At 46.4% G+C, this 15,210-nt stretch overlaps 1 protein-coding gene across 3 annotated transcripts in view; it reads right to left on the minus strand.

Moving 5' to 3' along the window:
- Positions 1–14,875, minus strand: part of LOC111262476 (uncharacterized) — a 69,270-nt gene extending 54,395 nt beyond the window's left edge. For all 3 annotated transcript variants that reach the window (XM_086969140.1, XM_086969143.1, XM_022836772.2), the window contains exon 1: positions 12,134–14,875. The gene's annotated coding sequence lies outside the window, so the exon portion shown is untranslated. The remainder of the gene's footprint in view (positions 1–12,133) is intronic.
- Positions 14,876–15,210: the final 335 nt, after the last annotated feature.

Raw genomic sequence — 15,210 nt, forward strand, 5'->3', positions numbered from 1 at the left:
AGTTCCACTAATGCACCTGGAGCACTATGTTCTCTGCTTTAGGTTCAGGCCAGGCCTGTATCTCGAACAGTGCGTCAACTCTAATCGGTACTGTTGCGGTTACGCATGACGGCGGTATTCTCGGCAAAACATGTATATGCCCAGATAACAGGCGAACATACTTCTACAGCGCTAGTAATGATTATAATCACAATTATCACTTCAGCAATTTTATTGATGTCAAGAGAACGATTCGCAATTAAAGTAAGAGAAAAAAACAAATCGGCAGCAAATACCAACATGGCCAATGCATGGGTAGCGTATTTTAGTAGACTACCAAAATGTGTCGTTGAATTCAATGTTGACGGACATAAAAAAGGCTCCTAAATCCTTCGTTGTCATTTTCGTCGTCGTATTCCCGATGTCATTCGTCGTGCGAAATAGTTCGGTCTTGGCAATGCTCGTAACCTTCCACCACGCACACAATCACATAATATTATATATATATATATATAAACAAAAGCAGCTGTTTCATTGTCGGCGACAAGAAGCACTGCTGACGCACGTTTCACAGGCCGGCCATGTTGAAAAATCGCGCGTCTTTTCGCATACAGGACGGACATTGAACTGCGATGAGTGTCAGGACTGGTTGCAGCTGGCCGCGTCGCCAGCTGTAGCTGGCCATTTGGGCTGTGGTTTACCACCGTAGTGTGGCGCGATGAAGACGTCGACTAGTAGCTACTGTCCAATTACATAGCACGCTGGGATCGAACAACGTCCGCAGACACAGCCGCCGTATGTCTCTGTGGATGCGTCTGCATAAAACCAACGCAAAGCCTAGTTTTCTCGTAACACTCATCTTACGGTTCAAAGCGTTGTCAATGGCAAGCCACCGCCGAAGCAATGACGATGCCAGTAGGCACATAAACCGTACATATCTATTGCCACGTACACATCTACAGTAGAATATCAACGCAGCAAAAAGTACTAGATATACTGTCGGTACGTGGTGCCACGTGGTTACCTGCAATGCCCATGATAGCAGCCCGTTGCTGCCGCGAACACGCCACATAGGCCGCCACGTTAGGACCGTACTGGGTCGAACTAGATTATTCTATAATGGATCAGGACTAGGATGATTTAAAGGGATCCTACCATCAACCTGGGGTCATCATTACGCCAGCGAATACATGCATCGTAACGTAGGGTTTACTGTAGCAGCCCCATACTTTTATACTGCACATGGGTTTTTCTTCTTACACTTTGTCGTTATGGTCTGTAAGTTTTTCCCTATATATTTTCATGTTACGTACTTAAATCATATATATTTTCGGTATCGTCAATTCATCATGCCCTACGCAGCTTCGAACGAACGTAACACTGCTTCCACGATTGTCTTTGCGCGTCAGCTAAAGCGTACGGATAAGCAGCACGAAGCATACGTAGACAAAACGAAAAGGGTGTAAAACTATTGTATGTGGACCTAGCGTCACGCCTACGCCCGCATTAGTGTGCGTCGAAGAAGAACGCTGAGCTGCGCGTAGGTATCGCATGTTCGATTTGCGCTAGAAACGATTGGAAAAATCAGGTTTGTTTTTCAAAGGAACAGTTGTTACGGGCTTGATCTCGCCTATACGAATGGCACTTGGTGGCTCTTCGTTTGAAAAGTTTTAACATCATATTGGACAACTTTCGCTGATACGTATACAGAGTAATTTACGACCAAGTCTGGGCCTGTAGTCATGCCAAGGTGCCATCTGGGTTCATTTAAATACACTCTAAATTCCAACATACGGGAAAGTCTACTACAACAGGCGTTCGAGCGTAAAGGCTGCCTGTTCGCATACTTATACTTATACTGTAATAGGCCAATTCGCATTTCCCCATGGAGCAAAGATAAGGTTCTTCGATTGACCTTCATGAAACACCTTCATGGCACCTGTCTGACATACTGTGGTGACCTTAGAGGGTATCCGCTCCTCTCGATACCTGCGTGCTACGCTGCAGAATAGCAGATACCGAGCCATGACGAGGCGATTCATAATCTCGGAAATGACAAGAAATTCGGAGGACAAAGGGGTGAATAGATAACTGACGGAAGATGGGCAAACACCATAGGTTTGTTATTTAATTGCTGTACCTATTGCAACCGACCTATAGCTGAGCAAGCTGTCTAGTGTATTGTATCTAGTTTGATACAATCGCAATATAAACAAATGCACATGTATTACATTCTATACATGATGTGGAATCGCTGATAATACCAAACGCCGACAGAGGAACGTAAAGGCCGACATCAGACGTTACGTGAGAACACTGAACATTTTTGTCCATTGATAGACCTCTACTATCGAGGTCATCAAGCTTGCTGACTTCCCACCGGGTCGCACCCCATTTACCTTAGTCCAACCGGAAATAAGCAGAGTAAGCGCTGATTCGCTAATGAGCTTCATTGGAAACTAGTCTTACTGCCCGAGAGACCTACTAAAGAAGAAATCATCAGCAATACACGAAAACTACCACTACGTCGATCAAATCCCATACTAACGTATAAGCTAAATGCAATATCTGGACAGGGCTGTTCCGAAAAGGGGACCTCGTAACTTGAAGTCAAAAGCTACCCAATATCGCTGCTAATCCTGCAAACAACAGAGCTAAAAAAAATTCCGCAGCTTAACTCGATAATCGAGTTAATAGATATGATCAATTACCAAGTGTGTAAACATGAGTAATGAAAATATTTGCCAATATTAGTAGCGTTATTCCACACAAACGGCAGCATAACAGTTTTGAGATATAGTCCATTCAATGTTTGCTGCGAATTCTCTCCGTATGATCCATTTCACTAGGCATCTATACAAAACTGGCCAAAACATTATTTGGTTTCCCTAAGCTTTGCTGTTAACGTCTTGTCAAGCTTAATTGAGCCGTATCCTTTCTAGCAGGCAGGAGAACAAGCACCTAATCCGACGTCTGAAACTACTCAAATAGAAATATCATTGTTTTTTCCCTTCTCATAAAACTAGTGTTTTCACTGTAGTTAAAACAATATTCGAGCCCTCACAAAGAACAGCGATATAGTTGTTCCTTTACACGCTCGCTGCCAAGCGGCTCGATGTTTGCCAAATTAAATTTTTCCGTTGAGTCCGTTACCGCAGATGTTTGCGTCAGCGCTTTCGGGCAGACAAATTGAAAGTATATTAGCGCCTAATACAAAATCATATCTTGTAAGCACCCATCAGTATTTCGTTTCTGATGAAATAAACTAGCGGTATCGTCCATCTAACTGTACCGGGATGGCTTTCCATTGATGTGGTTAGTGATTAACAAGCTATAAGTAGCCAAGTTAGTGAATGCCGGGAAGTGAGCTCAATTCTGCAACCGATCTCCGCTTCATCAGCTGCAGTAAGTGGCTCACAGATGTTCCGCTGAACGGTGTTGAGGTCAAGTGTTGTATGGAGCATCTAGATGATGGATAAAAACCGAAATGACGTGTTTTTCTCTTTGCTAAGGGAGTTGTACTATATCTATTTCGTAGTTGGCATCAGGGGCGACGTCCAGTCAGTAGCAGGGCACACGCTCTATCACTCTAAACGTATACAGACGATAGTTTAGCAAAAACGTACTTGTACGTATAAATGAATTTGTACGACATCGGTACGACAAGCCTCTGCATCCATGCTCGGAAGAACCCCAGACTTGGGCCACTCCCAGATGTAGCACCCATTGAAGCAAACTCCAATAGCACACGTCGCTTACTTACAGCCATCATTTATCTCACATATGGCAAATCTGTGACGTGATCGGCTGGATCTCAGAAGAGCGACGAAAGGTTTAAGGAAACAGTTATGCGTGTCCACCACTCGTTCCAATGTGTCCGATTAATTTCCTAATTGTGGTTGCAGTGGTACTAATACGATTATCAGAACTCGCTTCTGCGGCGATTTGTGACGTTCTTAACAAAATTTTTGCTAGATACACACAAACAGATATTTGTGTGACGAAGGGATTGTTGGCCTGAATGCATCTATCGTAATAAAAGTGCGCTGTCGCTGTAAACGGTGTAACGGACAGGGGTACCGATGGGGCCGCAATTTCGAAAAGCTGACTTTGAGAACGGTCTAAAGATGCAGCCGAGAACGATACGGGATCATATGAACTTCCATAAAATGTCGATAACAAGAAGAGGCATCAAATAACCAAAGCTCTAGCGAAGAAGGGAGAGATGGTTTCGGTAAGAAAAGGACGCCGCTATTATGCCAGCGACGCCGAAAGAACACATCTAATGCGTCACTACAAGGTCGAGCCTGCACAGACCAACTCCCATCGTGATACGCGGAGGGACTTAAAGGGCGGCAGACTGCGACGTTCTGAACTGAACCGACGATCGACCACGGACAAAATCTCTGAGCTGTCGGGTTGGAGGACCTTGCTAGATTGGCAAGTTGCCTACTATACGGTTGACTTTGAGCGCTCGGATCAATATTCGGTGTTCGGATGCTAATCGTTGATTTTAGTAAGAAATAGCCGAAAAATGATATTCACTCTACAAAGAAATGAACGAAAAAGAACCCGAGGCTACAAGTAGAACAAATAGAAAGTTTTGTAGACAAGAGCTTTGTTCCGTGTCCGGATTCAACCGGCGTAGCTGGTTAAGCAGTTGGCCTCGATGCGTGTTCTCTGCTATTCTGCGAATTTTCCGGAAGAGCGCCCGGACTAACGATATATAGCAAAGTTTCCAGAGCTACGTCAGCTTCAAATGTTTTCACAAAAACAATTCCTCATAAGAAAACGCTTCGATTTTGTCATTTCTATTTGCTGGTAACGTCGATAGCTTAGGGGACCTTGTTTGACAGCAGTGTCCTGAATCTACTAGAAGAAGCTGACATAGAACGTTGGCACTTTGCTGCCTAACTTTATCTGTAAATACATATACATAGACGAGACAGAATATACCTGCCTCCAAATAGGAAGCCCGTTGCCATTCGGAAACTAATTTCACAAGGTCATAGACACGCAGCTTCACCTATTGAACTGTAGATTGATACGCGCTAGACCGCGTCACTCACAATGTGGCTCTCGGCCGGTAGCGCAAATTATTGCAAACAGCTAACCTCGTCGGATGTTGGCTATAACTTATTCGAACGCCTGCAACCGTCGTGGGCATCAGCTAGAGACGCTTAACACCTATCGTCCAGTTCATTGCAGGACGCATAGTTAGATGTGTCTTTGAGATAGTATCGTATTGATGAGATATTAATATGCATTTTTCCTTGTTTCGAATGGCGGACGCGATTTACGAGGACGGGCTCGTCTACATTTACCAGCTCAAAAACAATAATAAACATCAATCTGGCAGAAGTATTTTAATTAACGTTTATTATAAAACAGAAGTATTTAGAACATACCTATCGTTCAGTGTACCGGAATCGCAATCTCGGCAAAGTTCATAAACTTCATATATAAGAGTTATATATGCAGCCGAATAATATGGCAGACCATATCAGATACTTATTTAGTCAAATTGCATAATATAATAATAATACTTAATAAAGTCTGCTGTCGGCTATTGAGGCTGGAAAGAGATAAATTTGCCTCTGTTAAATTTATGAGACCGACCATTTACAGAACGTAGAGATTTGCACGAGTAGTTCATAGGGAGTGGATTGTTTGCTCAAGCACACAGGGACCCCAAGCCGAACGTCGAGTAGATAGATGAGATCAAGTCTATATTGTAAGTTCTAAAAGAAAAAAAAAAACAATAGGCAAATATCTGATATATAAACAAATAAGTAAGTATATAGATCCCACACCGTTCCGACAATTCGTAGATTTCCTGCCGTGACGCCATATTCATCAACGAGTTCTAGTATACTATGTGGACAAGAACAAACGAAATTCTTTTCACACCGATCGCCAAGAAAGGGTCCGGTTAAAGCGGGTGTAAATTGCATGATTTCGGGATATTCTCTATAGAATCTGATTACATCTTCCCGTTCGGTGTTCGACAGACCGGCGATTCGAAAGCATGTACCCGCTATTTAAGGTTTCATGCGGTCGCTTTTCTTCGTTCCCTTGAGCGACAACACATTTTATAAGAACTCTGCTGATTCAATAGATTTCAATCAAAGAAATCGAACCCCCTTTTCGGTTCTTATTCTACATAATCCTTGATCTTTTCATGGCAACCGTAAATGGTGCCGAGTATCACCCGAGAAAGATCAGTTTGATAATTTAGCTAACTTTGTCTGGAGCGACGACTGCTGCTCCTGGACTTCTATCATGTACATGATGCTAGTGGTTCCGATAAACAAGGTTTTCTTTTTTAGAGAACCACTTGCGTTGAGGTAATAGGTGACCCTCCGAGGCTGGTGGTCTGCTTACTCGCCGCGCTCGTTAGTGCCACCATTGTGCTCTATCGATTTGCGTGTCGTTTTAGCGACGCCTGACCCGCTAGAACTATTCATTATTCGCTAATTTTATTATTAGTTTCTCCAACGATTTCGAGGGCCTAATTCCGCCTTTATCATGAGTATCAAGCCAGCCTGAAAAACAATGCCTAGTTTGCGTTAATATTCAAACATGAGAAATAACGTTAGCGACCAAACGTCACCTCGCAGCCAGCGTCAAACGACAAAAAACTAGACCATACGTTCACGGACCTTTAGATGTATTCGGGTATACGGTATGCATTGTGACGATTTATCCGCTCCTATTTGGACCTGGATGTAGTTTGTCGAAGAAGCTCATTTACGTTGATAAGGTCAGAATATGGATTGTGTACGCCTTAAACTGCCCGCAAGTGTTTCTGCAAAAGGAAGCTGCCAGAAAAAAAGTTACGCTTTCATTGGGTACCTTCTCTAATTGGAATACCGCATTGCGGCTACGGAACAAGCCCGACAAATAAAGCGCGCAAAAATTAAGAGCAACGCCCCTTTTTTCTATTCGATTTGAACTTGAAGAAGTATAGAGAACAGTGAAGAACGGAAATAGTAACTTAGTCAACGGAGGCAAATTTAGCAAGTACATAGTATATTGCCCGATACAATCGTTTGGCTTCGTTCTTATTTTGAGAAGAACGCTTCGTAGAACTTTCCGTACATTTCTAAACATCGTTAATTTTTATCCTATTGTAGTTAACTTGCAGATGCGACCGACGACTCCATTGTCGCCGATCGTTCACTTAACTGTACAACGAATCGTGTCCTCACTTCAATTGCTTCAAAAGCACTTCAATTGATTTGTGCTTTGCAGACGGAAGAAAATAAATCAGCTCTCATACCGACAAATGTAGGAAACAAAACTTTATCTAGCTAACCAAATAGAGCTAAATGATCAAGCAATCAGAAAGCACTTGCAGCTTTTTTTTTGTGTAAGTCACCAATAAAAGCGATATCAGTCCTGTTGCTGTTGATGCCAACGACAAATCTACAGCTACTTATTTTATATGTTTTCACCTAGATGAAAAGCGGCAAAGAAAAACAATGTCAAATGATGGCTATTTGTTTCTTCTACATGTGTCCAGGGATGTACACGCGTAACTCTTATTCAGGGCATCCTATCTATTCAAGACGAGCTCAAACCCTGCGTGTGGGAAAACTGTTTCTGCTTGCTTCCTATAATCTCATAGGGTTTGTTACCAATGTGTCCGCGGCTAATATTTCCGCGCCGTTTACCTTCCAGGTTTTCTTTTAGCAAGTCTACTACCTCCTCTGGGCTGTGGCTCCCTCTGCTTCACTATGTCGAGATACGATACGCAACGTAGCCTTGTCGTTGGTCATGTATCTCGCTGAAGACCAGCAGCAGCAGCAATCGGAGACTTTGATGAAGAAGATGAAAACATGGTAAGAGAACATCTACTGCTGGCACTTTTTGTAGACGCGGAAAGACATTTTCTAATGATACGATAGTCTATCGACCTCGTTGTTGCAGAGGATGCTGATGCTACTGCTGCTGCGGTTATCGAACAACGACATGGGGAACAAAGCTCGACACATTAGCTAGCAACTGCTGGCGGCAGTACCGCTGTCGCAAAAAACCTGCGGGAGACATACTAGATGAAGATGAAGAACAGCTGATGTAAGAGAGGCTGACCTTGTCGGCTCTCCCAGCCAGAACTTAGAGGGAGGCCGCCATCGCGGCTCTTAGTTGAAGAATCGCGGTTCTGGTGGCTACATCGTTTGCTTTTGCTTTCTGGTCTAATCGGCCAGAAAAAGGATTTCTTATAGCGTACATCGAAATACGGTGCTGCTAAATGTATCATACGCACGTATGGCAGACAAAGGGTAAACACCGGCAAATACGCCCGGAACTGATGCTGATACCGTAGGCGGAAATTTGCATGCACCAGCTGTCTTCCTCACGGGTTTTCCGTCAGCAGCTGGCTCGTGTAGAACTACTGCTACTGCTGCTGCTGATGGGAAAGCTTTACCCTACCCTAGTATACAGCACATATAGTATAGAGCAAGGAGAACAGACAAGACAAACAAAAGTTACGGCGGAAGGGTAGGCCAGTGTCTAGCGTTTGTCTATACCTCTAACACGAAAGACCTAACCTATACTCGTGTTCGCCTTGCGCGTCTGCTCGCTACGGCCGCTGCTGCTAAACCATCCGACCACACGTACGAGGTAAAAAAACGAAGGGATTTTATGGCCAGACCCTCAATCTCGTCTCAGTTTTGCCATGTGTCGCACTAGGCAACACGAGTAGCAACGATAGTGCCACCAATGGCATTGGGTGTGCCAGCACGACGTTCGTTTCATGCTCTTGTGGTGTGGCGTGCTTCTTTCGCCGGCTGCTGGAAGGGACCATTCGAAGCTGTACTATCAAGATCTGCCATCGAGTAATAGCCAGGGACCAGCCGAGGCCTGTAGCTGTGGCAGTCGCTGCAGGTGCAGTGTATATAACTCGCGCTAACGCGTCATTGCTGGCTCGCCCTCTAGATCTCAGTCAACAAACGAAAGTGAGGGGGAGAGTGCAACCGGTCGCAAGCTGCTGCCTCCGCTGCTGCCACAACGCAAGCATCGGCCAACGAAGGAAACAAGTGGCAAGCAAGCCAAATAATGATGGCAAGAAAAGAAGGTAGCTTATCAGCAGTCGGCAAATAGTAAGCGAGCAAGACACGACCCAGACGAGGCTGGGTTAGGCGAAGTGCGTTTAGAAAGGTTGCGCGCCATCGGGCTTTAACACGAGGCGTGAGGTGCCGCTGTCTCAAATAGCCTCGGTCGTGGCAATGATCTACGAGCTTCTGCTGCCATAGTTATTCTGTGGTATAGCTGGCTCGCTCGCTGGGTGGCGGCGTCGCTTTCCCACTAGGTGACGGTGAGTCCCGGACACAGCGAAGCCAGGCCCGAACGGCGGGCAGCACATATTGGTCGACCGCACAACGCTGTGAATCAACGAACGTTGGCTGTGTCCGCAACTGGCGAGGTGCGCAGCTGATGCCGGAACGAAAATAGCTTTTCTGAAAGCGTTCTCGTTCCTTCAGTGGCACTCAAATGAAGGCAGGAAGGAGAGCCGGGAGAAAAATACCGACGAGAATTAGAGAGAAGCGTAGATAGAGATGAGAGAAAAGGGCGAGTTTCGCTTGCACGAGGGCTCTGCGCCTGCGATTGGGACTCTATGAAGTAGAGTTCTTCGCTCTATTTCTCTCTCTCACCATCTCTCAACCGCGCGCGCTGAGCCTGCTATTCTATGCTGGCGGTGGCCTGAAGCCTGAGGTCCGAGCTCGTGACTTGAGGAGTCAGCGGACTGACCGGCGCTGGCCTGAGTCTCAGCAGCATCGGCGGCTGGTGCATCCCGCCATTACTGGTTCATCTTCGTACCTCATTTCTTCCATTGCTGGCGGCTCAGTGCGCGTATGTTACAGCGTCGTGTAATGAACGTGCGATAAAGATAGCGAGAAGGGAAATCCTCGTCACTCGATATGTGTGCCTGGGCATGTATGTTTGTGTGTGTTTGTGTGCGTGCCCACGCACATCCGGCAGTTTTTATGAATGTGCGCCTGTATGTGCAGTGTCGAAATGAAGACCCCGCATCATCCGACCGACAGAGCACGAAGGCCGTGCAGGGAACAACCAAAGGAAGAAAGGAAGGAAGGAGAACGGCAGACGGCGGCCTAGAAGACTGGCAACAGAGGTAGCCTCAAAGCAAGTAATATCTCCGAAAAAAAAAAGAGGCTTCTCTTTCCACCGGACTTGTCGATTAGCGGAAGACGCTTCTCTGCAACAAAGACCTGAGAGAAGCATCGACAGAGAGAGAACGGAGAATCTAACCGAGTGTGAGGAGCGAGCTTGCCAGATGCAATCACTGCTGTCACGGACATGCATGCACATACATATACGATGTGGAAAGACCGCAGGGTGATTATTCCGTGCGCACGATAGCAGCCTTTGTCCAGCCACCCACTTCTGCCTTCACCACTTTTCCTGTTCGTCTCATGGGATGTTCCTTTGCAGCCTTTGTTAACCGCTGCCAGCAGCTGCCTCCTTGCCGTTTCCCGTGGTCACTGGTGTACTTATTTTCTCCTTTTATACTCACTCCCAGCGCACCTTGTTCCCTAAATACCTTTCTTTCGCTAATGCTCGAACAGTGCTGAAAAGGCGAAGTGAAATGTATCTCCGCCGAATGTTTGCGTGACATTTGAAAGAAAAAAAGGCGAACGATACAGAAGAAATGTGTGTCTGTATACATATTTGTATGTGACATTGTAACTATGAGCTTATTGCTCAAAGCCAAGAACACCTTTGTCATATTCGATATACATTTGGCTGCGTCACCGATTCTTGTACTACAGTCGCTAAGCGCACAGCGTGTCTGTCTGTCTCGTTCTTTTTCTCTATTAGAGACGCACTAGTTCGACAGTAAAGGCGTCAAGGAAGCTTCTGCCCGAGAAAGGGAACTTGAGCTTCGCCACCCGCCGTGCAACGATCCAGTATTAGTTGCATAACGACCTAAATGGTCCTAAGGGCAGTATATACGAAAATGTGAGTCAGCATTACAATGCAGTTGGTCAGCTGCACAATATATTAGTGGCAGATCGAGCGAAACTGACGTAGACGCCATGTCCGATGACAGGGAAGGTGGTTGATGCGTACAGGGAGCTAAAACAAGTACTTGCTCATAGAATTATTGTGCACGTACCGAATCGGACGTGCTGTAGAAAACATTCTTCACTGGAAGATAAACTCCGTGCACGCAGAGCTCTTCAACAAACGATACCAAAGGTTACACTTTGATAACAGTAAAAACCCAATGCATATTCTTACGTTATGAACAACGCATGAGACTAATCACCACATGTTTACATGCTACACGTAGTAGGTCCACTCAGGTACGTTATTTGTCAATGCAATCATTTTCTGATCAGTCTGACTCATATGGATCGTATTAACAGCCAGACAAGCACAGTGACATTAGGTCATAATATGCAACAAACATTATCCAACTAGTTTGTCGTTTCGTACCAATTTGTAGTATAATAGATACGTTATATCTACATAAAGTTTTCGACGCCATTATGAATATATCGACATTGAAAGAACCACAGAACTGTGGAGCTGCCAAACCTCATTGGGGTTACTGCAGTCGACGCAGCTGCAATATGCAACAACACCGTCATTTTGCAGGTGGGTGACAGGAAATTCGTACATCTAAAATAGTCACGAGCACACATAGGGCTAGAATGGCACCGCACGCAGCGCGTCAGGCGTACGGAGCCACAGCGTCCGACACTAGAACAACACCAGCAGCAGGAACATCTGCTACTGCCGCTGCCATCGTCTCATGGAAACATTGCTCTTTTTCCGGTTTCATTGCTGCAGATGCTGCCATCGCTTGTGGAAAAAACTGAAAACTATCGTTGCATCTTGTTCCCCCCTTCCACGGCCTCTGCTGTGCGGCTTACCGGCCACCTGTTGACCTTAGGCAGTTAGTCTTTCCACCTGCGACATATGAAAAATGAATTGGCCGCAGCAAGGCACGAGCATTTCGCAAGGACTGTGGCCAGTTATGAGCTGGATGTCGAACGGCGCATCGGTTTGGCGAACGCAGAGAGAAAAGTTTCGACCTTTTCGCCTCACTGAACGGCGAGAATGGAACAGACTTCAGCTCCGAAAGCAACAAGGGAAACTCTGACACAAATGGCCTACTTACAAAAGCGCAACCGATTGGTCCTCCTTCATCTTGCCGAGGGCGTTCATCCGTCTTGCATCCATCTAATCATCACACTAAATTTACATGTTGTACCCACTGTTTGCGTTTCTCCTAGCGTAGTTTATATGTATTTGTATGTACATATATATGTCACATAGACGGTATCAGCGGCTTCCCCACACAATAGACCACACAGCCAACAGAATTCGGCAATAAGCATTTAAAGCAGGTGTTCGCCGACGCGATATATTCTGTCTAACCTGCCCCATCGGTTTTGCCACTCCGATCGCTAAAGGCACATATATTTAAAAACGGGCATCATATTGAACCAGTATACGCTTCAGTATAACATTTTCTGATATCCGCCACAAAATCGATTGCCTTAATTCCATAGCACGTCCTACTTGTTATAATTCATTCCTATGCGGTGGGTAGGTTGACGGGTCCACTGATAGATTTTTATTTCAGCGAAATCCAATAGTCACTATTCCCATTATAGACGCTGTGGTACAGATGTCTAACACTGCCTTGGCCCTTTTTCTCTCTACATCATCATTGAGTCGTTCACTGGGTGATGATGGGTAGGCGGTCTCAAATCTGGAAGCAAGAGCTAGTGCACGAAAACGTGTCCGACAGCAGATATTCAGATGCCACCTCACCACGATTTGTTGAGATTTTGCGATCCCCAGAGGCCCCCGTTCGTTCACTGCTGTCTGGTTCATTGTCGCACAGCTGATCCGGTCTGCGCTATCAGCTGGGGCACCTGTCACTTAGCATCGGTACCTCAGGTCGGTTTCGACTACCTTTTTCTTCCTGCACAGAGCCGCTAAATGAGTGTCGATCGCCGCCCATCACCGACTGACCGACCGACCGACCGACCGACCGACTCAACACTCGCATGCTCCTGTTCTTGACCATTTTCTGATTCACGTTACCGGCAGCACCGAATGAAACAACGCAACGATGACAAATAACAGAACAGGCGAGTAGAACCGACTTGACGCGTGAAGGAAGAAGCGCAGTATCGCCTTGTGCGTGTCTGTATTAATCGGAGACCATTGAAAAACACCGCAATAATCTATAGCGTCATGTTTTTTTTCTTCTATACGGATGCAATCGCCATTATAACTGTAACTGGCATTGGTTCCAGCGTTATCCTCGTCCATCACAATAAGCGTTAGCGCACGCACGCACGCACGCACACACGCACAATCATTGTCGCCTCTTTTCCGTCGATATTAGTTTTTACGCGATGACCGAGCCTCTCTATAGGCATCATTTACAAACACATATCTCGAATATCTACATATTTTATGCACATGATAAGTAGTAACAGAAGCAGTTATCGTCTGCGTTCCACACACGAGTATGGCGAGCTCATCATGAAGTACAAAACTCACTCACACATTTGATTTTTGTGACTTGAATTTTGAGCCGTATCGTCGCTTAGCATGCAGATCCACTGGCAGTGTCACAGTTCGCCCACACCATGGCTGCCCGCTGCCACGGAACGGGGCATATACACAACAGGTGCTCCGCCGGCCTCCAACTCTTAGCTATAACAGTCACAGCAGCAGCAGCAGCGGCAGCAGCAGCAGCAGCAGCAGCAGCAGCAGCAGAGCGCTCGCCTGCCTATGCTACAACTGCCCAAACAAACATATCAACAGGAAGTAGAACTTGCAGCGATACGGCGCCGTACTGCTCCTATCCATTGGATTTTTTCTATTACTCCATATTAAAACGCACTAGTAGACGATGAGAGTACGCTGCACTTCATACTGGCACTGCTCAACGAGACAAAGTAGTATCGACAAAAACACAACGCCACACTATCGTTAGCAGAACACGACGTAACTCACGACCGTCCGGCGGCAAATGAGCACCCGTAAGCAAGAAAGCTACCCGAGTAAACGAGCAGTCAGCCATGCTAGCAGTTCTCAACGCAACGAATCAATCTGATGCGTCTATCCGATACTGCTAGCGATCACAAAACGGCACAATAGAGTTATCCGAGTGTGCAGTTTTCTCTTCGACGATAGCAGAAGTAATAGTCGGGAACTATTATCATTCGTTGTACAAGTCCAGCACAGAGATACACTCACACGCATACATACATACACAGACACACACACACACACACACACACACAAAGACACACGCACGCACGCACGCACACACACACAAACACAAACCAGGCACACAGGTATACGCACACAAACACACTCACACACCCAGACCCAGAGACACACACCTATATATATTCATTTATAGACACGCACGAACAACTGTTCTCTTCATCCTAACGTGTTCTCGCCGTACCATTCGATTTTATACTAATGGCAATAGTAGTCAAAGACAAGGTACAAAGGCGGCGGCCACATGGGTAGGCCAGGATAGTTAGACAGTCACTCGGAACAGACGGATCGATTATGGACGCTGGGGCTGCTGGATAGACAGGTTGGCGATCGCCGACACACGGACTGCGAAACAGACTCTCCTCCGCAGCGACGGACAGACAAACAAACCGTAGTCCGTCAGCAGTCCGGCACCTGGTCATTGGCCATAGAAGTCGGCGCTCGTAGCCCGTGGCCAATAGCAATGGCAGCCAGCAGCAAATCGGCAGCGGCTATCGCTACAAGCTAAATCTCTCGGACTACAGACGGCCACGATGAGCTACAGGCGGCAGGAGCAGCAGAAAGACATCAACATCATAATGCTCTTAGCAGTATACTGCTATGTGCCGTGGACTAGAGGCTATAGGCAGACAGGCGGCGACGGCCACGGCGGCCGCCGCGGCGGCCGCAGCAGCAGCAGTTACCAGAGAACGAGTCGCCGCCGCCGCCGGCAGAGAAGCCGCCATCGGGCCCTTTGCCGCCGCCGCCGCCGCTGCCGCGGCCACTCGCGCCATCAGCGCAGAACAAAACAAAGTCTGGCCATGAATGCCGCCATGTTGGTTTGAATGCTTCCGTCGCCAGGCCGAAAAGTAGGTCGAGCACACGCCGCGGTGGCGGCGGCAGCAGCAGCAGTAGCACAACACTGTCGTCTCGTCCTAGTAATAATAATAATAATATAAGTAC

This window comes from Varroa jacobsoni, unplaced genomic scaffold (genome assembly GCF_002532875.2).
Source record: "Varroa jacobsoni isolate VJ856 unplaced genomic scaffold, vjacob_1.0 scaffold_666, whole genome shotgun sequence".
Lineage (NCBI taxonomy): Eukaryota > Metazoa > Arthropoda > Arachnida > Mesostigmata > Varroidae > Varroa > Varroa jacobsoni.